The sequence below is a fragment of the Ictidomys tridecemlineatus genome, chromosome 16 (assembly GCF_052094955.1).
Source record: "Ictidomys tridecemlineatus isolate mIctTri1 chromosome 16, mIctTri1.hap1, whole genome shotgun sequence".
NCBI lineage: Eukaryota > Metazoa > Chordata > Mammalia > Rodentia > Sciuridae > Ictidomys > Ictidomys tridecemlineatus.
Genome location: NC_135492.1, coordinates 24,460,610 through 24,484,864, shown reverse-complemented (window position 1 = coordinate 24,484,864; position 24,255 = coordinate 24,460,610).

Sequence of the window (24,255 nt, the reverse complement as noted above, 5' to 3'; positions counted from 1 at the left end):
GGCTCTTTGTGTTACTTATAGCATTATCTATATAGTGCACTTTCCACAAATCTGTATCAGAATTGTCATTGAGCAATAGTGGGGAAGTAGAAACATTTCTACAATTCTTAATATTATCTATTTGGGCACAAGGAGAAATTCAACTTTTGTTTCAGAAAAATGTACATTTTATAAAGAAACTCCCAAAAGGATCACTTTTAGAAACAACATTTCTGTGCAAATGTTTGAGTGGAATTTTAAATCAGTACTACTTTTATAATTGGCCAAGTTAAAAACTGATGCATGGACTAGATTTCAAATTTTCCACATTGCCTTTCAGTTCAAAAATGGCTGTGGATTTATTCTTAAAGACATATAAATCTCCTCAAAATCATTGGAATACATTGAATTTTTGTTTCAGAAATTAATTGTCTCTGGTGTCTTTTGACCATAAAATTTTTATCATAAATAGGGACTACTGATTGATTTTGTCTATTATAATACAATTTTTGAACTTTACTCTCACCTATATTTTCCCATTGTTTTCTTGGTTGTATATAGTCAAAGTCACACTTTCCATATCTTCCCTCTGTCTCTTTTATTCCCTGCTCTGGTAAAATTTGTTGAGGATGATGAGAAGTCATGGCTGTAATAAATAAAAATAACAAACATGTTTACTTACTGTACTGGGCTGAGTATATTTTGCAAACCTAAGAAATTACAGCAAAAAATAACATCAGCAGGGGAGTGGATTATTAAATCCAAGTCCATCATTACTGTAGAAATATATAAATCAAATCAAAATACACACAGAAAATTATTTTGAATATTGTCCTAATCATCTTTGAGTTCACAGTATCCAAGATGAGTACATTATTATGGAGAGTAATATAGTACAGAAAAATACATTGTGTTACACAAAGATTTTCCTCCTTTAGAATATATTTTAAAAATCTACCAACTTTCTTCCATTTCATTTAAATATAAAAACATAAAATATGTGAATATTTGGTGACTGTTCAAATAGGGGTTCCTGCTTACCAACAGAAAAAAAACATGGCTAAATCGACTGTAAGCAAAGTTATGAATCACTCAAAGGGAATAGTCAATTATCATTTAAAAGAAGTTTACTGAACTAAACCAACACACAAAAAACAGAATAAAAATTAGTCAAGAATTGTTAATAGTAATAATCAGAAAATGTATGTTGAAAGACTTTCTTTAGAAAACGTCGGAAAGAGTCAGGGGTGGTTGTACATAGCAACATAGGAGGTTGAGCTAGAGGATCAAAATTTGAAGGCCAAAGTAAAAAATGCAAAGTGCTAAATCGCCCTTTATTTCTAATTCCAGTACTAATAAACACACCTCAGAAAATAGAAAATATGAAACATCCAAGCAGCTCAGTTTTCTCCAAGTTGTAAAGACTCAAAGTAAATTTTAATCTAAGTTTAAAAACTCAGGATACTGAGAGCATCCAAGAGAAAAAGACGGGTCACCTAGAAATGTGTAACCATATAATTGCGAAATCCTTAGTCGAATCTTCACAACACAGGAAGGAATTCAAGTCTATCAATATTCAAGGGATGAAAGAATAAAATTATCAACCAAGACATTATATTCACAGCTACTACCTTTCAAAAGAGAAGGAAAATGAAGACTTTAAACATATAAAAATATACACACTATTCATCAACACTGGATCTGTTCTCCAAAAAGTACTAACGGTAATCCTTCATAATAAAACATAAGTGCACACCATCATAAGTCATATGAAATTTTAAACATTTCTTGGCAAAAATAATTCTATTTTATTGTAATGACAGGTCTCCAAACATATAATTTTGCAATAGAATTTGAAAGAAAAAAGCATACCAGCAATACTGTTAATAGGCATATATACCTGTAACAAAAATATGATTTTAAAAGGACACATAAATATGTTCTGTTTTTTAATACAGTGAAGTCGAGTTGATACTCATACAAATATGAGTACGAGATTCTTCATTTTTAGAGTTTTTTGTTGACAAATGTAAGATTACAAAATTCTGATTAAAACAAAACTGGGATATCTGAATTAACTCTAAATATTGCAATTGTACATAGTCTACAGGATACTCTAAATCTAAGAACACACACATAATGAAAGCAAAGGGAAATAATAATGACACATACAAAAGTGATCAAACAAAACCTGGGCTGTCTAAATTATATTACACAAAACATAGTTTAAGACAGTTATAGGACATAGAAGACATTTTAAATTAAAAATAACTTTGAAAAGAGGCAAAAGAGAGAAAAGGACCCTATTCCTAGGTTCTGAATTAAGAGTAAATACATTTGCTACGTACTTCATACTTCCCAAACACACAAAGAAAACAGTGAGAGGGTTGAATGAAAAAAAAGAATCACTGTCATACTAAGAGACATCAATCCCCACTTACTGAAAAAAGAAATACAGTGAAGCAAAATGGTAATCACAAAGCATAAGACTTTGAAAATATTTTGAAACTACTATAGACTTATAGAATCCCTGTTCTTCATCACAAGTGGGATATTATGCTGGTTAGATCAATTTTATATATTAAAACAAAGGTTAATAAATATTTAAGTCATAGATATTTTGTAACCAACATGGAATAAATATTTGGAATCAAAAGTGGTAGGGATTTTCAAACATCCCTAAATATGTGTCAGTTGATTGAACACTCTTGGGCATGCTGTTGTTCAAAATTGAAAGATTAAATTTAAAGATGTTTATACGACTTAAAGTTAACTAGAGGCTCCATGTAGTATTCGTCAACCTCCTATTTTTTAAAAAAAATTTTGCAGAGAAATCTACCCTTTAAATTGTATAAATATCCCCCAAAATAGAAATAAGACTATTTCCCTGCTAAAAAAAATATATATACTAAAATTTACAGCATTCAATTGTAAATGCAAACATGGAGTCAGGTAAACGGAGTTCCTAGTGAGTGTGGCAATAAGCCCTCACATCAATAGCAAATTAAAAACATTGCACACCAGTGTTGTTAGATTGTTTTTCAACAGAGGCATCATAAGGGACAAAAACCAAATATCCCTTGAGAAGAACTATGAGCCATATTGGAATATAGAAACTATAGAATTTTGAAGTCAAAGAATTTATTCTAATTATATATTTTACAAAATGTATGTATACTAGGTTAATTGATATGTCACAGAGAGAATACTGCAGAATTCTAGAACGTGAAAACATCTGTAAACTAAAGAAGCAGTTTTCTGAACAAAAGAGAATAGTTTTGTGATGAGATGACAGAAATGAGTCCTTGCTTTCTAGGCATTCTTTCTTTTTTTTTGAGATGTAAACTTTGTAGAGATCTATTAATAAAAATTTGAATTAATGTTACTAAAATGTATATTTAAAATTTTGGAGACAGTAAGTTTTATTTTGTGGTGTTCATTACAATAAAAATTAAAAGATAAAGAGAATTGCAACATTTCTCAAAGCTACATTTCAAATAATGTGGTCTTTATCCTGTAAATAAGAACAAGCTCATCCATATACAAATGATGGGCATGCATGTAATCTCAGCTACTAGGAAGTCTGAGGCAAGTGAATTGCAAATTCAAGACATCCTCAATAACTTAGTAAGAACCTCTCTCCAAATATGAGTGAAAAGGAGCTTGGGGTGTAGTTCAGCATGAGAGTATCACTGCCATCAATCCCCATTACACTTATGCATAGAAAACATCAATTTCCACGTACATGGGCAGAATCAAAAGCCAATCAAGATAAAATACAAAAGTCATGGACAAAAGAGGCCTAATATTTATACAAGCAAAAGCACATATAATATTATTAGCAATACAAACATGAATCATACATATCTTAGTTTGTGAAGCAATTAACTGATATGAGGAAACCCAGTCCTTAACAGGGAACCTACAGTATACAATTAAAAAAAGAAAAATAAAACAAGCAATTTGTAAATATCTACCAATGTATTATTTTACAAATCCTCTAACTCAAATAAAACTTACACCATCTCTCAAAACAGCAGTCTTTGTCCAACTTGACATTCATTCCATGGCAGATAATTTCACAGAAAATCCATTACACACATCAGAAAAAACACTGATAAGGAAATTTTAGTGAAAAAATGTACAAATAAGATTAGAGAAACTGATTTATGACAGTAATGTATTACAATGGGTGGACTAGAGGTCTCCAGAAATGTGCAAAACTTTCCTGCAAATAATGGAAGAAGGGCTGGAGTTGTAGAGTCGTGTTAGAGAGCTTGCCTAGCATGTGTAGGACCCTGGGTTCAATTCTCAGCACCATATATGGATAAATAGGAAATTCATTAACAACTAAAAATATTTTTAAAAGAATCTGAAGAGCTGTCAGATAATATTGACACTCACAAGGCAAGGGGAATGTTTTGTTGTTAATTTGAATGTATGGAGGAAAAGCAGGATACTACATAATTTTAAAGCACAAAACACAGGACAGGTTTTTCTGATAACAAGAGAAAGAATTCAAAGCTTCTCAAAAATATTTTGTGCTGGATAATGTCTCAATGAACATTTATTGTAGGCTTCCTCCCCTACCTCAACTATGTCCTCTGCTATATGCGGGCTACAGGATTTGACATCACTGCATTCCTCTAAGTCAACCATATGTCAAGTGAAAGATATATATATCTTGCCACCAAAAGAAAACATTAATGGTGAAAAGAAACATCATTAACATTTCTTGTCAGCACCAAGAACTACCACATCTTCTTTATTGAAAGCATAAATCTGCAACACATTCTTGTGGAGAACTTCCCAAAAGATCTACTTCAAGGGAAGAAAATTAAATAATGATAATTAGGAATTTTGAAGGAAAGTTATGCTCACCCACAAAGACTAGGTTGCTGTAGTTCTCCAACATCACTTCTCTATATAAATTCTGCTGGGCAGGATCCAGGCATTCCCATTCCTCCTTAGAGAAATCAATAGTGACATCCCTGAATGTCAATGGCTCCTGAAATACAAATTGTTAGATCAATAGAACATGGACCAAACCACTATTCAGTTTTTAATTTGAATTAAGAGTTTGTAGAACTGACTGTCATGTAGGAGAGTGACTTTAATTATGTAATAAGATACTTTCCATTACCTAATTCAGAAGAAAATACATGAGTCCAAATACAGTATATATATTCCATATCAGAGTGATGTGAAGGATATATACCATAACCCAAGCACTGAATAAAAGCCTAACTTCTAACTTTTGTGTCATCAGTGAATGTGAAATTTGGCGGACATTCCAGATGCAAATCAGACTTCTCAAACATATTCTCATAAGGTGATTGTGTACAAGGGAGAAAAAAGACTGGTTAAATAGCTTTTGAAAACAGTCTTGTTCCTATTCTCTCTGCTTTCTATCCATGAGATAGATTGAGCTCCCCAATATAATTAGTTTCAAGTATCATCCATGAAACATTCCCAATGTGTAAAATATTCATAAAATATTAATGTTTGGAGACAGGTAAAGTGACACTTCCACCTCTTGAAAAGACAAACTTGAAATATTTCAAGTTCTACAAGCAGTTCAACGAATGAATCAATTTGGTACAATAGAATGAACAATGGGTCACAGAAGACTTCAAGGAGGAGATTAAAAAATTCTTAGAGGTAAACAAGAACATAGACACAACATATCAAAATCTCTTGGACACCATGAAAGCAGTACTAGGAGGAAACTTCATTGCATGGAGTTCATTCCTTAAAAGAAGAAAAAGTCAATAATGATCTCATACTTCATCTCAAAGCCCTAGAAGAAGAAATCAATAGCACAAGCAGTAGAAGGCAAGAAATAATTAAAATTAGAACTGAAGTTGAATTAAAAGAAACAATTAAACCTTGACAAAAAGTTGGTTCTCTGACAGACCCCTAGCTATGCTAATGAAGAGAAGGAGAGAGAAAATTCAAATTACCAGCATACATGATGAAAATGGCAATATCCCAACAGACACTACAGAAATAAAGAGGATATTTAGAAATTATCTTGAAAATGTATACCCCAATAAAATAGAAGACATTGAAGGCATCAACAAATTTCTTAAGTCATTTGACGTGCCCAGATTGAACCAGGAAGACATACACAATTTAAAGAGACCAATATTAAATGATGAAATACAAGAGCCATCAGAAGCTTCTCAACCAAGAAAAGCCCAGGCCCAGAAGGATACAATGCCGAGTTAAACAAGACCTTTAAAGAAGAAATTCAAAATACCAATATTCTTCAATTTATTTCAGAAAATACAGAAAGAAGCAGCACTTCCAAACTCATTCAATGAGGCCAATATCACCCTGATCCTCAAACCAGGCAGGGACAAATGAAAGAAAGAAAACTTCAGGCCAATATCTCGAATGAACATAGATGCAAAAATTCTGAATAAAATTCTGCCAAATTAAACACAAAAACATATTAAAAAGGTCGTGCATGAAGATCAAGTGGGGTTTGTCCAGGAATATAGGGTTGGTTCAATATATAGAAATCAATAAAGGTAATTCATGACATCAATAGACTTAAAAATAAGAATCATATGATCATCTCAAGAGACACAGAAAAGCCATTTAACAAAATACAGCACCCTTTCATGTTCAAAAAATTAGAAAAACTTGAGATAACAGGAACATACCTCAACAACATACTGGCTCTCTACACGAAGCCTCAGGACAACATCATTCTAAAGGGAGAAAAACTAAAGGCATTCCCTCTAAAAACTGGAACAAGACAGGGGTGCTCTCTCTCGCCATTTCTATTAATCATATTTCTTGAAACACTGGCCAGAGCAATTAGACAGATGAAAGAAATTAAAGGAATAACTACAGGAAAAGAACTCAAATTAGCACTATTTGCGGACAATACAATTCTATACCTAGAAGACCCCAAAAGCACCACCAGAAAACTTCTAGAACTAAAAATGAATTCAGCAAAGCAGCAGGATATAAAATTAACACACATTAAAAAAGGCATTTCTGTATATCAGTGACAAAGCCTCAAGAAAGAAATAAGAAAACCTACCCCATTTACAGTAACTTCAAAAAAAGAAAACATTAGATACTTGGGAATCAACTTAAGAAAGAGGTGAAAGATCTATACAAGGAAACCTACAGAACCCTAAAGAAAGAAATCAAAGAAGACCTTACAAGATGGAAAGATCTACCTTACTCTTGCATAGGCAGAATTAATATTATCAAAATGACCATACAACCAAAAGCACTATACTGATTGAATGCAATTATGAACAAAATCCCAATGACATTTTTCATAGAAATAGAAAAAGCAATCATGAAATTCATCTGGAAAAATAAGAAGCCCAGAATAGCTAAAGCAATTATAAGCAGGAAGAGCAAAGCAGGTGGTATGACTATACCAGACCTTAAACTATACTACAGAGCAATAGTAACAAAAACAGCATGGTATTGGCACTAAAACAGGCCAGTAGACCAATGGTACAGAATAGAGGACACATAGACTAACTCACAAAATTACAATTATCTTATATTAGACAAAGGTGCCAAGAACATGCATTGGAGAAAAGATAGCCTCTTCAACAAATGGTGCTGCGAAAACTGGAAATCCATTTTCAAAAAACTGAAATTAAAACCCCATCTCTCACAATGCACAAAACTCAACTCAAAGGGGATCAAGGACCTACAATTTACACCAGAGACTCTGAATCTAATAGAAGAAAAATAGGCCATAATCTTCATTACATGGGGCTAGGCCACCCCAACTTCCTTAATAAAATGCCTATAGCACAAGAATTGAAACCAAGAATCAACAAATGGGATGGATTCAAATTAAAAAGTGTCTTCTCAGAAAAAAATCTGAGGTGAACAGAGAGCCTACATCCCGGGAGTAGATTTTTACCCTTCACACACCAGATAGAGAACTAATATCTAGAATATAAACAACTCAAAATGCTAATCACCAAAAAAACCCAATAATCCAATCAACAAATTAGCCAAGGACCTGAACAGACATTTCTCAGAAAAGGATGTAGAACCAATCAACAAATATTTAAAAAATTGTTCATCATCTCTTGCAAGTAGAGAAATGCAAATCAAAACCACTCTAAGATATCATCTCACTCCAGTCAGAATGGCAGCTATCATAAAGACAAACAACAAGTGTTGGCAAGGATGTGGGGAAAACAGCACACTCATACACTGCTGGTGGGACAGCAAATTGGTGCAAACAACATGGAAAACTGTATAGAGATTCCTTAGAAATCTAGGAATGAAAAAACAATTTCACCCAGCTATTCCTCTTCTCGGACTATTCTCAAAGGACTTGAAAACAGCATACTATAGGGTCATAGCCATGTCAATTCTTATGGCAGCACAATGCAGAATAGCAAACTGTGGAGCCAACCCAGATGCCCTTCAGTGGATGAATGGATAAAAATATGGGGCATATATACACAATGCAATTTTACTCAGCAATAATAAAATCATGGCAATTGCAAGTAAATGGAGATGTGAAGTGAGGCAAACACAAAAAATAAATGTTGAATAGTTTCTCTGATATAAGGAGGCTGACTATAGTGGGGTAGGGAGGGGGAGCATGGGAGGAATAGATGAATTTTACAAAGGGCAGAGGGGTTGGAGGGGAGGAGAAGAGGCAGGGGATTAGCAGTGATTGTGGAATGTAATGACACCGTTATCCAAAGTACATGTATGAAGACCCAAGTTGGTGCCAACATACCTTATATAGAACCAGAGATATGAAAAATTGTGACACATATGGGTATTAAAATTTGTATTGCAGAAAGAAATGTGTACATATATAATGGCATAAATTAGCATGAATATACATTCTGTACAGAGATATGAAAAATTGAGCTCTATGTTTGTGATAAGAATTGTAATGCATTCCACTGTTGTCGTGTATTTTAAAAAATAAATTTTTAAAAAAGAATGGTATTGAAACCCATTGGGGGAAACGATAAGCCTACATGGCTATATATCTTAAAAACAGAGCTGGAAGGGAAGATGCACGAACAACATCAGAAACCAAGAAAGAATGTACCCCAAACAAAGATGCTACATTATTAGAATCCATGGTCAGAATAGCAGGATAAATGGGAGAAGGTACATAATTTTCTGTGAATTAAAGGATGATATGAGAGCAAATACAGGCAGCAAAGGATTATTTTGATAAATACTTACATAAGCAAATACAGAAAGCAAAAGATTCCTTCAATAAGGAGATAGAGATTTTGAAAAAAAAAAAACAGATCCTTTAAATGAAGGAAACAGTAAACCAAATTAAGAACTCAATAGGAAGCATCTCTAACAGAATAGATCACTTGGAAGACAGAACCTTTGACATGGAAGGCAAAATATATAATCTTGAAAAAATAAAGTTGACCCCAGTGAAGATGGTAAGAAACCATGAGCAGAAGATTCAAGAATTGTGAGATAATATGAAAAGACCAAATTTAGCAACTATTGGTATAGATGAAGGCATAGAGGTCTAAACTACAGTAATGGACAATCTATTCAATAAAATAATACCAGAAAAATTTCCAAACATGTAGAGTGAATTGGGAAATCAAATACAAGGATCATATAGGACACCAAATATACAAGATCACTACAGGTCTACACAAACGCAAATGATAATGAAAACACCTAGGACACAGGAGAAGCAGAGCATTTCAAAAGCCACAAGAGAAAGGAATCAAATTACATATGGGGAAAACCAATCCGGATCTCTGATTTCTGAACTGAGATGCTGAAATCTACAAGATCCTGCAACAATATAAACCAAGCTCTGAAAGAAATGGCTGCCAATCAAGAAGCATACCCAGCAAAATTAAATTTTGATTAGCAATTAGATTTTGATTAAGATGTTATTTTATGAGAAAATAAAATCCTTCCATCATACACAAAATTTAAAAAATTTACAATGAGAAACATGCACTAGAGAACATTCTTGGCAAAATATTCCATGAGGAGGAAATGAACAACAATAAAAAATCAGAAAAGGGTAGTATCACTGTAAAGGAAAAAGCTATCAAAGAGAAACTGACTTAGTTAAATACCAAAAATAAACAAAAATAACCGGAAATACAAATCTTGTCTCAATAATAACCCTGAAAGTTTTGTTCTAACTCAGCAATCAAAAGACAGGCAGATTGGATAAAAAAGATCAACAATATGCTGCCTCTAAGAGACTCATCTCATAGGAAAAGGCACCTACAGAAGAAAGGGGACAGGTTGGAAAAAAAATATATCACTCAGGCTGGGGCTGGGACTGGGGCTCAGTGGTAGAGCACTGGCCTAGCACATGTGAGGCCCTGTATTGGATCCTCAGCACCACATAAAACTAAATAATAAAGGTATTGTGATCATATACAAAAAATAAATATTAAAACACATACCACACACATAGACTGTGGAGGCAAGAAGGGGTTTCCATTCTTATATCAGATAATGTGGACTTCAAGTGAAAGTTAATCAAAAGGGATAAAGAAGGACACTACATTCTGCTTAAAGGAACCATACACCAACAAGACAGAACAATTATAAATATACACACCCCCCCAAAAATGGAGCATCTATGTTCAAACAGACACTTCTCAAGTTTAAGGGGCAAGTAGACCACAAGACAATAATTCTGGGTGACTTTAACACACCTATTTTACCACTGGATAGATCTGCCAAACAATATCCAGACAGAAACTATAGAACTCAATAATACAATCAATAACTTAGATTTAACTGACATACATAGAATATATCATCCTTCAACAGGTGAAGAGACTTTCTGCTCAGCAGCAAATGGATCCTTCTCTAAAATAGACCATATGTCATGCAAAAAGCAACTCTAAGCAATAGAGAAAAGTAAAGAAACTACCCTGCATTCTATCAGATCCTAATGGAATGACATTAGAAATCAATAATAAAAATAGAAGCTACTCCAACACCTGGAGACTAAACAATATGCTAGTGAAGGAACAATGGGTTGCAGAAAACATCAAAGAGGAGATTTTAAAATTCTTAGAGGTGAATGAGGACACAGATACAATATATCAAAATCTCTGGGACACTATGAAGGCATTACTAAGAGGAAAGTTTATTGCATGGAGTTCATTCCTTAAAAAAAGAAAAAGTCAAATAAATGACCTAAAAGTATATTTCAAAGCCATAGGAAAAATAATTAATCAACACCAAAAACAGTAAAGAACAGAAAATAATTAAAATCAGTGGTGAGATCAATGAAATTGGAACAAAAGAAGCAAATAAAAATTGACAAAGTGACTGGTAATGGTACCACCATTTGACCCAGCTATCCCACTCCCCAGTCTATACCTAAAGGACTTAAAAGCAGCATACTACAGGGACACAGTCACAATGTTTTTAGTAGCACAATTCACAAGAGTTAAACTGTGGAGCCAACATAGATGTCCTTCAGTGGATGAATGGATAAAGAAAACATGGCAGTTGTACACAATGGAATATTACTCAGCAATAAAAGAAAATAAAATCATGGCATTTGCAGGTAAATGGGTGACATTGGGGAAGATAATGCTAAGTTAGCCAAACCCAAAATAACAAATGCTGAATGTTTTCTCTGATATAAGGAGGCTGACTCATAGTGGGGTAGGGAGGGGGAGCATGGGAGGAAGAGATGAATTCTAGATAGGGCAGTGTGGTGGGAGGAATAGGGAAAGGGATTAGCAAGGATGGTGGAATATAATAGACATACTTTTCCAAAGTACACGTATGAACACATGAATTGATATCAACATACTTTATATACAGAGATATGAAAAATTGTGCTGTATATGTGTAATAAGAAATGTAATATATTGTGCTGCCATATATTTTAAATTTTTTTAAAAATTTTTCAAAATGAAAAGTTGGCTCTTTGAAAAACAAATACATTTGATAAAACCTTATCCATGCTACCATAGAGAAGGAGAGAAATACTCCAATTACTAAAAATCCATGATGAAAAAGGAAATATCACCATGAACATTAGAGAAATACAGAAGATAACTAGAAATTATTTTGAAAATTTGTACGGCAATAAAACAGAAAATATTGAAGTCATCAACAAACGTCTAGAATCATGTGACTTACCCAAACTGAGTAAGTTAAACAGATTATTTTCAAGCAATGAAATAGAATACACCATCAAAGCCTAACAACCAAAAAATAAATAAATAAAGCCCAGGACTCAATGGATACAAGACTTCAAAGAAGAACTAACGCCAACACTCCTCAAATTATTCTATGAAATATAAAAAGAGGGAGCACTTCCAAACTCACTCTATAAGGCCAATATCTCCTTGATGCTAAAATCAGACAAACACAGAAAAGAAAGTGTACTTCAGACCAATACCTCTAAAAAGCAGAAGCAAAAATTCTGAGTAAAATTCTGGCAAATCAAATACAAAAACATATCAAAAGGATGGTTCATCATGATGAAGTGGGATTCATCCCAGGGATGCAAGGTTGGTTCAACATGCAGATATCAATAAATGTTATTCATCACATCAGTAGATTTAAAGATAAGAACCTTATGATCATCTCAACAAATGCAGAAAAAGCATTTGACAAAATACAGCACCCGTTCATGTTCAAAACACTAGAAAAACTAGGAATAACAGGAACTTTTCTCAACATTTTAAGGCTCTCTATGCCACACCTCAGGCCAACATCATTCTAAATAGAGAAAAACTGAAGGCATTCCCTCTAACATTGGAAACAAGACAGAGATGCCCTCTCTCACCCCTTCTATTCAATATAGTTCCTGAAACACTAGCCATAGCAATTAGACAGATGAAAGAAATTTAAAAATAAGTATAGGAAAAGATCAACCTAACCTAGCACTATTTGCTGATGATATAATTCTGTACCTAGAAGACTCAAAAAACTCCACTAGAAAACTTCTAGAACTAGAATTCAGCAAAGTAGCAGGATATAAAATCAACACCCGAAATTCAAAGGCATTTCTGTATATCAGTGACAAATCCTCTGAGAGAGAAATGAGAAAAACTACCCCATTCACAATATCCTCAATAAAAAAGGATACTTGGGAATTAACAAGAGGTGAAGGATCTATACAATGAAAACTATGAAACACTAAAGAGAAATCAAAGACCTTAGAAGATGGAAAGATTTAACTTGATCTTGAATAGACAGAATCAATATTATCAAAATGGCCCTACTACCAAAATCACTCTACAGATTTAATGCAATTCTGATCAAAATCCCAATGGCATTCCTCATAGAAATAGAAAAGCAATCATGAAATTTATCTGGAAAAATAAGAGACCCAGAAGAGCTAAAGCAATCCTTAGAAGGAAAAGGGAGGCAGGTGGCATTGCAATACCAGACCTTAAACTATAGTACAGAGCCACAGTAACAAAAACAGCATGGTCTGGCATCAAAAAAGGCTGGTAGACCAATAGCCCAGAATAGAGGACACAGAGACAAACCCCAAAACCATAATTATCTTATTTTAGACAAAGGTGCTAAAAATATGCACTGGAAAAAAGAGCATCTTCAACAAATGGTGCTGGGAAAACTGGAAATCCATATGCAGCAAAATAAAATTGAATTCCTCTCTCTCACCATGCATGAAAGTTATCTCAACATGGATCAAGGATCTAGGAATTAAACCAGAGACTCTCCAAAGAGAAGATAAAGTAGGCCTTATCTCCATCATGTGGGATTAGGCTACAACTTCCTTAATAAGACTCCTATAGCACAGGAATTAAAACCAAGAATCAACACATGGGATGCATTGAAACTAAAGATTTTTATCAAAAGAAAAAACCAATAGAATAGAGAGCCTACTTTCTGGGAGCAATTTTTTACCCCTCATACATCAGATAGAGCACTAATATCTAGGGTATATAAAGAACTCAAACGTCTCAACACCAAAAAATAATCCAATCAATAAATGGGTCAAGAAACTGAAAAAAACAGTTCTGAGAAGAGGATATACAATCAATCAACAATTATATAAAAAAAAGTTCATCATCTCTAGCAGTCAGAGAAATTCAAATGAAAACCACTCTAAGATACCATCTCACTCCAGTCAGAAGGGCAGATATTATGAAGACAAACAACAATAGGTGTTGGCGAGGATGTGGGGGAAAGGTACACTCATACACTGCTGGTGGGACTGCCAGTTAGTGCAGCAAATTTGGAAATCAGTATGGAGATTCCTTGGAAATCTGGGAATGGAACCACCATTTGACCCAACTATTTCTCTTCTTGGACTATACCAAGAAACAAAAAGAGCACACTACAGGGACACAGCCAGGTCAATGTTTATAGCAGCACAATTCACAATAGCTAAACTATGAAGTCAACCTAGATGCCCTGCAGTGGATGAATGGATAAAATAAAATGTGGCTTATATACACAATGGAATATTACTCATCATTAAAAAAGAACAAAATCATGGCACTTGCATGTAAATGGATGGAGTTGGAGAAGATAATGCTGAGTGAAGTCAGCCTATCCACCCCCAAAAAAAATGCCGAACGTTTTCTCTGATATAAGGAGGCTGAATCATGGTGGGTTAGGGAGGGGGAGCATGGGAGGAATAGATGAATTCTAAATAGGGCAGAGGGGTGGAAGGGAAAGGGAAGGCACAGGGGATTAGCAAGGATGGTGGAATGGGATGGACAGCTTTATACAAAGTTCATGAAAATTTGAAATATGAAAAATTGTGCTCTATGTGAAATAAGGATTGTAATGCATTCCACTGTTGTCATGTATTTAAAAAATAATAAAACTGTAAAAATCATGATCCAAAAAAACATCTAGAAAAAAGAAAGAGGAATAAAAGAAAGAAACAAACTAACTGAGACAGGATGCATTTGGTGCTGCATACCTGATATATGCAGTGGTCTGGAGGCTGAGGCAGGGGGATCACAATTGTGAAGCTTACCCTAGCAACTGAGTGAAACCCTGCCTAAATTTAAAAATAAATAGGCAGTAATAATTTTTAAAAATTAAGAAAAAAATAAATTTTTTAAAATAAAAATTTTAAAAGGACTGAGGATAGTGTTCAGTAACAGGGCACCCTGGTTCCAATCCCCAGTTTCACAAAAGGAAAAAAAGAATGAAAAAAAAGTCCTTTTCAAAGTTACAGGAAAAAATATTTTTAAATTTATACATTGTATATATGAAAACAAAAATTCTATTCCTCAAATGACTCCATTAAAGAGATGAAGGAGAAGTGACAGATGAAAGAAACCAATTGTCTCACCTTTAACCAAACTCTTCTAAGAAAGGAGAAGAGAGACTACAAGAGAAACGCATGCAACAGCCATGAACAGCCGCTTAAAATAGCAGGTATCTAAATGTCCCTTCATCTCAAAGCAATCAACGTCTTAAGAAAGGAGGGACTGCACCATAAAGTCACATTCAACACACAAATTGAGACAGTGTTGAAGAACATGTGGGTTATCATGAAGGTCTACAGAAACAGATGTGGACACTACAGCACCTGTCCATATGGGGACACAGCATGCTCCTCCAGAGCCAAGACCCAGGGCCTGGTGACAGAGGATGTCCATTTGGTAATAGATAAATAATAAACTATGGAAAATAACCATTTCTGGCAATCAGCCACATTTTGTTTGCCATATTGCATACAGTTTGACAAATACTATGAAGCACCATGTCAGTTTTATATAGCTGTCACATAAATGTCACATTTCACATATAAGCATACTTAAATAGTACATCTGCAGAATTTGAAAAAAAATACAAATTCAGATCAGCACATAACAGACTGAATTACACAACCTGGGTATAGATGACAGGACTCCTCATTATAAAGAGGACAGCTTCCCTCAGGTTCATCTATGACAACATCCATCAAAATTTCACCATGGTTTCCTTTTCATTGAAGACGGGACCAAAGCAAACAGTTTGAAAATTCTCCTGGAAGGTTGAATTGATATGAAATTAGCCAAGAATTCTGAACTCTAAGAGCAAAAGCAGGAGCTATCATTACCAGGCACTAATGCATGTTATAAAATTATCATATTGCAGTAATTTGAGGACTAAAAAAATTACAAAGCAGAAATTTCATAGGTGACTCCTTATGTATGTAAATGTCATTTTTATTGTGAAGTGCATTGAAAAGGCCTAGATAAATGCCACCGTCTCCAGCAGAGGATTTGATGTGAATGAACAAGGCAACCCAACATGAAGGGAGGAGTGGGAACTGGAGGCGCAGAGCACTGGTAGGGCTTGGGGCAGGACGTGCGTTGTACTGGATTACACTCCAGCATCCCAAAGAAGCACATATTGAGTAGGATTATATTTAAAAATTATACCAGAATAGGAGGCTCCTGGATTCCCTTCACACATGGATACAGCAAATAAACACCTACTTCTGTTTTGAGTCCCTCTTAAATAAAGTTATAATGGACTGAGAGACCTATGCATTGGACCACTCAGAAAATCTCTACCATCCAAAGGGCAGGCAAAGTTGGGGGACACGTGGGCATTAGTCCTGCCTTGAGCCATGTGCCACATAATTGGGACAGAATACCCCCATCCAGTGGCACCCAGAGTAGATGAAGACTGAATTGGGGTAAGAAATGGAGCACATGGGACACTAAATGACTTGTAGCTGGAAAAGCAATTTGTCTGGTGCTCATAGAAGAGCGAGCTGGATATACACAAGTATCAGGACGAGAGAAAATGGAGTGCTTTTCTATGGCTGTGGAGGGTCATGAGCTTTATCCATGGGACCAGGGCAGAGGGGGACTGAGGTCAAGGGTCCCAGTTTATCCCTAGAGGGGATTTGCAGCATGATCTGCAAACTGTGGTTGCTAACAGTTGAGCTTCTCTCTAGCCAGTCCCTAAGAATAGACAGGACAAATGCAGTCCACCCAGCAGCCCTGCCTGAGCCCTCTCCCCCTACCTCAGTAATAACTCCAGGTCTAACCAGTTCTTTCTGGAAGGAGTATGTCCAGGCACTCAGGATCCCAACATTTTTCCCATCTCATGGACTCTATCCTCACCCACCAAGCTCTGGGAGCAGTGGCAACTGTGCCTGTGCATATCTCCCTGGATCACAAAGAAGGGGCTTCACATTGGTGTCTGAGTATTTCCCTGTGCTACAATCCACACCAGGAGTGCAGCAAAAGGTTCAAAACCCTGTTTCTTTCTAGAATAGGCTCGCACCACCTTCCTGCAGTTAGCACAGGCAGTCCGGGTTCTAACAAATTGCATCAGAAATTCAGTCACCAGCCAAGTAGGAGACCTTCTGCAGCCCGACTCCAGCTGTGGGAAATGCTCCTATCAAATAGACAAAGGAACTAGTCCTCCAACGACGTGGGTATGGAGAAAGACACCCCCTCACATGGGGCTAGAATATCAGTTTGGTGCAGCCATTTTGAAAAATAGCATGGGGTACTTTAAAAGCCTACAACCACTCTGGATGCATTTCCAAAGGAACTTGAACCAGTGTGTTCATAAATGGCTGCATGCCCACTGATGTTCACGTATCCACAGGAGTCAGGACAGGGAACTTCTGAAGTGGCTTCTGGCTAAGGAGACTCCTCCCAGTCACAGGGACATCTCCTACTCCCCTGAGAAACTACTTCCCCTAAATGCACCTGCTCATAGGTCAACAGGTGGCTGATATGTACCAGACGCTCAGGAGACCTCAGATGAGCCAGGTGTGGGATCCCTGTGTCAGGCAGAGCCAAACCAGGACCAGGAAAATATCACAGAGGGCATGAGGCCCCTGGGACATGCAGTCCACAGAGGGGACACTCAGCCCAAAGACATTCTGACAAGGTGTCTGGCCTGGGAGAGGAGGGGAGAATTCACATGCACACACACATGCTCACACTCACACACACACACACACACACACACACACACACACACACACACACATGCACTCACATATTTGTACTGGAAATGGGGACAGGGGACTTGAATTTGAGGGATTCATTGATACATGTGTACAGGTTTCATCTGGGAGATGGGCTTCTGGATCTGACATTTTGCTTCCATTATATTTAGAACATATAGGGGGACCCAGGCAGGAGAGCACACACCTGTAATCCCAGCCACTCAGGAGGCGGAGGCCCATGTTCAAGGCCAGTCTCAGCCTCTGTCTCAAGATAAATGATAAAAAGTACGAGGGATGTAGCTCAGTGGGAAAGGGGCTCTGCGTTCAATACACTATGCCCCATGCCCCCCCCAAAAGAGAGAAAAGCTCAGGGGGAAGAAAAACCTGAGACCCCTGCAGAACCCAGCCCCTTAGGTAGGAAAGAGCCCACGGAGTTGTGGTTCTCAGGGTCCCAAGACTCTGAAATCCACCACAGAAGGAATTCAGGGAGGAGACTTGAGCTGCCAATTTGTACAGGAGATACCCATGTGTTCAATAATGAGAACAAAAAGAATCCAACATCTTTAAAACCTGAGAAATGTGAAATGAACGCCTATCAGAGAGAAAATTAAACAGAATCAATGAAGATAGGAAACAAAAGAATTCTAATAAACTCAAAAAATTTAAGTGCTTCTTAATTATTTGTGGAAAGTGTTTTGCCATTAAAGACACGATAGCCCTCGCCACAGGGAGTTGCTGAAATCAGTTCATAGCACCAGGATAATACATTAATAGTCATGGGATATTCAGATTAAAAATAGTGTTAAATTCCATGGGTAAGTTCTACACAGGTGCCATATGCAGGTGGTGTTATGTGTAACTCTGATGCACTAATAAACAATCCAGCATGCTTTACTCTTAATAGAAGCACCCAATCCTAAAATTCATCCACAAAGTTAAATATATGTAAACTTAACCAAGAAACTTTTGAAGTATAAGAGCAAAAAATTATAAGAGAAAAAAATAAGAAGAAGTTATTACCTAACACGTGCATTGTGAAGCTGTACTGTTACAATTGTCATCAAGGAATCACGACGTCAACAGAGTCCACCCACGAAACCACGTGGTTGTAAAAGTCATACACTTAATTGCAACGGAAAAGTCATTATCAATCAAACCCTAAGCAGGCCAATCTCAGCAACTTAGCTAGACCAGCGGGAAGAACAAAAACTAAAAACTACCAGGGAGAGAGCTCAGTGGTAAAGCACCCTTCTGTTAACTACCAAAACACAACAACCACCAAAAAAATAATAATAATAATAAATAAACTCCACAAAACTAGCTTAGGAATAGGCAAGGTCCCTGTTCACCGCAGCTTCCCTCCTGCAGGAAAATGGTGTTTGGAAATTTGATTTTTTTTGGGGGGGGGGTGCCGGGCATTGAACTCAGGGGCACTCCACCACTGAGCCCAATCCCCAGCCCTATTTTGCATTTGATTTCGAGGCAGGGTCTCCCTGAGTCTCTAAGTGCCTCACCCACTTGTAGAGGCTGGCCTTCACCTCGAAATCCTCCTGCATCAGCCCCCACCCCCAGCCACTAGGAATGACAGGTGTGCGCCATCCCCTGGCTTGGAATTGGATTCTTCTAGTGGTCCCACCTGTCCATCACCACAGCCCGGGAAGATGCCAGGCTGCCTCCATCACCTGCCAGAGAGATAGGACTTGAGCAGGGGCTGAGGCTGCCCCAGGGGATGGGGAGGCTGCCAGGAGTCTCCGCCACTGTCACGCTCTCCACCCGGCTGGCCAGGGGGACAGAGTGGCACTGTCCCCAATGGGCTCAGGCCTGTGGTTGCAGAGAGCCCCCGGAGTCAGGGTCAGCCAACTCGGGTTCCCCACACAGCCGGTCCAGCCAGATGGACTCCCTGCCCCGCCTCCCTCCTGAGCCTCCCTGTCCAGGCAACAGGTGCCACTGCACACTCACCATCTCCTGGTGCCCAGCAGCCAAGCCTGCCCTGGGGAGCTTCGACCCCTGCATGGCAGGGCCACCCGGGATCCTGGGCACTAGTGAAGCCGGAGTCCAACTGCAGGAATCTGAGTGGAACCGCAGACTGCGGAGAAATAAATCCCATTCCGAGCGCGGAGGCCCGCCCCCTGCTGCTAGCTACGCTCAGGATTGGACAGCGCTCAGCACGGGGGCTTCTGATTGGACAGGGAATCAGTCAGTCTCCGCTGTCCGGAGTCTGAGCCCACCCAGCTTTTTTTTTTGAGTGACAGGGGGGTGAAATCCGCTCCAGGAAAAGAGGAAACAAGAATGGCAGGGTTTGGGTGCAACTTTTTTCTTTTCCTTTTGAGGTCTCGGCATTGGGTCAGGGTTAGAGTGACCAGAATTCTAAGTTCTGTTGGGTTTTGATGTTAGGAAATTGAAGTCAATTCTTGAAAGTTTCATCACCTGGACCTCCTCCTATAATAAGACCACCCAGAGCGTCTTCGGGTGCTGACTTGTCCTCTGTTTATCTGTGCAAAATTCTCCAAGCAGAACTGGCCTTTCGCCCCATAGTGGAGGCTCACGGGGACCTGACAAGGCACCCTGGAGGAGTCTACCACCCAGTTGGCAGCCTGAACATCAAGCTGATGTTCCTCCAGTTGAGTTGAATCTATTGGAGCCCACATTGAGGCTGGAGGCAGAGTAAGGAAATCAGCACAGAAGAGAACCCAGAGTGAAGACCTGGGTAAACCGCAGCTGCACCAGGGCTCCCTCGCTCTCTGGCCTCTGGGGGTTGAATTCAGAGGACTCCACCTCTGAGCCCCTCCCCCAGCCCTAGTTTGAATTTTATTTAGAGACAGGGTCTCACTGAGTTGCTTAACACCTTGCTTTTGCTGAGGCTGCGGTGGCCACAGGATAACAGCCTTGCACAGATCAAGGACACCCTGGTTCCTGACAGTCCCCTGGATCCCAGGCAATGGGATCCTGCCTCCTCCTAAAACCAAAGACCCCCTGCCCAGGTGCGCATCCTTAGTATCAGCTGAATACTCTGCACTTGACAAGAAAAAAGAAACAACAAAAAAGACAGACCCTTCCTGCTTGTCTTGATGCAAACAAAGTCAATGTGTTTCCAAAGAGAGCTCTGGTCTTGCCCCCCAATTCAGTGGTGCAAAAAGTCACATAATACAGAGAAGACTTCTCCTTAAGAGGGGCTCAAGGGTCTCTCTCTTTAAAAAATAACAATTTGCGTTTGATTGGGAGTCCAGGAAAGCCAACTCCAGGTTTTCCTAATTTGGTAAATAACTCCATAGACTCCAATGCACCCTGCTCCTCTCTGCCTTTGTTAACTGTAGAGGCCTCGAGGTTACCTGCCCCCTGGAGCCCCTACACCTGCAGATGAATAAGGGGGGGTCCTATCTTCTCCATGAAGTGCCCTGAACCTCCACCTTCCCACAGGCTCCAACACCTTTGGCAGCATCCAATGGGGGAGTGGTTTAGAAAATTCTGGAATGTACCTAAAGACATTTCCTTATCCGGCTATTATTCTATCAAGTTGGACCCATGATCCTTTTAAGTACTTTTTATCTTTTTCTGTTTTATTCATTCTTTTTAGTTATACATGACCATAGAGTTTATTTTGGTAAACTTCTCCAAACATAAAATATACCTTATTCTCCTTAGGACCCCATTCCTGTGGGTGGCATGATAGGTGGATTCACTTAGGTATTTTCATAGATTTAAATAGGAAGATTATGGTGGACTCATGCTACTGTCTTTCCTGTTCTTATCTCCTTTTTCTTCCTGTTGTGCCCCTTTGTCTAATTTACTGAACTTCTCTTTGTGCCGCCCACCTTCCTTGTGATGTAGATAACACATGTCAAGGAAAACATGTGACCTTTGGTTTTGGGGGGATTGCCTTATTCTACTTTAGCATGATAATCTCCAGTTCCATTCATTTACTGGCCAGTGTTATGAAGTCATCATTTTTTAACGCTGAGTAATATTCCACCATGTATACACACCACAATTTCTTTATCTATTCATCTGTTCATGGGCATTTAGGCTGGTTCTGTAGCTTAGCTATTGTGAGTTGTGCTATCATGAACATTGATGTGGCTGTGTCCCTGTAGTATGAAGATTTTAAATTTAATTTTAATTTTAATTCATGCTGAGGAGTGGGATAACTGAGTCAAATGGTGGTTCCAGTCCTAGTTTCTTGAGGATTCTCCACCCTGCTTTCCAGAGGGGTTGCACCAATGTGCAGTGCCTCCAACAAGGTGTGAGCATTTCCTGTCCCCAACATCCTCACTGATTTATTCTTACTGTATTCTTGATAATTGCTATTGTAACTGGAGAGAAAGAGAAGCTCAGTGTAGTTTTAATTTGCATTTCCCTGATTGCTACATATGTTGCCTTTTCAGTATTTATTTTTTAAAATATTTATTTTCTATTCAAGTCGGACCCAATTTCTTTATTCTATTTATTTCTTTTTCTGTGGTGTTGAAGATGAAACCCAGGGACTCACACGTGCTAGGCAAGCACTCTACAACCGAGCCTCAGCCCCAGCCCTCATTTTCAGTATTTCTTACATTTGCTTCTCAGTAACAGCAGCCCAGGTATTTGGGGACCAGTTTTGCTGCATTTATGAAATGGGAACATTTGTCTTGAAGGAAGACTGGGAAGGTCAAGGCACATGCCCAGGATTCCAGGGATGAGCAGTACACAGTTGTCTTGCCCAGGATGAGGAGAAGATTATGTGGCTGAGAAGAACCCCTTCTTCCCCCATGAGGGAAATGATTCATTATCATTGCTGTTACTTTTCTCCACCAAAATGTGAAATTTTCCTAAACTACCGGTTCCACTAAATTTAGGTCCCTGGATGGAGCTCAGATTTGTCTCGAGAGGCAAGGAAAAGTGAATAACCAACCCAGTGGTTCCAATACCAACAAGCTAGACCTTGGGCTCCTTGGGGACAAAACACTAGGTTTTACCCAATACTTAACAACCCAACAGCACCTGACACCCAATTAATGGGGGACGGAGAATGGATCAGTGGGTGTGGGGGTTGTGGGTGGCCAGCTGCAGGAGCTTGCCTCTGGGGGCATTCCTTGCATCTGGGAGGTTTTTCACAACAATGAGATAAACAGAGTGGGAGAACACTGGCAAAACCCTCTGCAATATTCTAGCCAGGAAAATCCATGAGCACTTTAAGAGCATCTTCATGTTTACCCTCAGTCAAATGTGCCTCAATCTGAATGAAACCATTTGAAAAGAGTTGTCAACATGAAAAGTTTCTGAAATCTGCTGGTATGTGGATCACTGCAAATCCATATGAGTCCATGGCTAAATACATAAGTAAAAATAGAAATCTAATAATGAGCATTTTCTTAAAACTTCTCTCCTGAAAACACTGCCCTATGTGCTTTGATAACTAAATGACCATTTAATCATTCCTCTAGCAACACTTGAGGTCCATAAAGAACTGTGGAACACGTCTGGTTGGGGCAGAAATGTTGAGATACCAAAAAGAAAGTTACTCTGAACCTCAAAGGAAAAGATTCATAAATCACCAGAATGCAGGAATGCCCACAAAATATTTGAAATTAAAAACAAGGGAGTGGGGTTGGGGCTCAGTGACAGAGCACCTGCCTAGCACCTGTGAGGCACTGGGTTCAATCCTCAGCACCACATTAAATAGAAATATGTAAAATAAAGGTATTCTGTCCAAATAAAAACTATTTTTTTAAAGAAAGAGTGAGAGAGAGTGAGAAAGAGGGAGAGAGAGAGAGAACTTTAATATTTATTTTTCAGTATTTGGCGGACACAACATCTTTGTTTGTATGTGGTGCTGAGGATCCAACCCGGGCCGCATGCATGCCAAGCGAGCGCACTACCACTTGAGCCACATCCCCAGCCCTAAAAACTATTTTTCAAAATAAAGATCAGATTTATAAAAAAGCAACTCCATGCAATGCAGCATTTCTCCTAGACCAGCTTCCTCTACCCCCAAATACTAGCATGATGTGAGCAAGGTTAGAAAAATGGGTGAGAAATTGCAGAACTCTGCTCTGGCCCCATCTCTAGTCCAGCCTCACTTAAATGTCCCTCTCCAAATAGCAACACCTCAGACCACGTATTTACTGTCTCTCTCTTTAGGGCTTTCTCAAATTTTTTCCTTTCTTTCTTCTTGTGGTGCTGGGATTGAACCTGGGACCTTGTGCATGCAGGGCAAGCACACTACTGACCTCACTACTGACCTCATCCCTGGCTCCTCACGTTCTTTTCTGAATGTGTATTTGCTTTTCTAAATAGGTGTATCCATGCGCCTGACAAATCAAGTTCTATTCTGCCATGAAAACCAAGGAACCTACTTTTTCTGAGCTGATGTCTCTCTCTCTCCCTGGAAACCCTTCCCATCACAT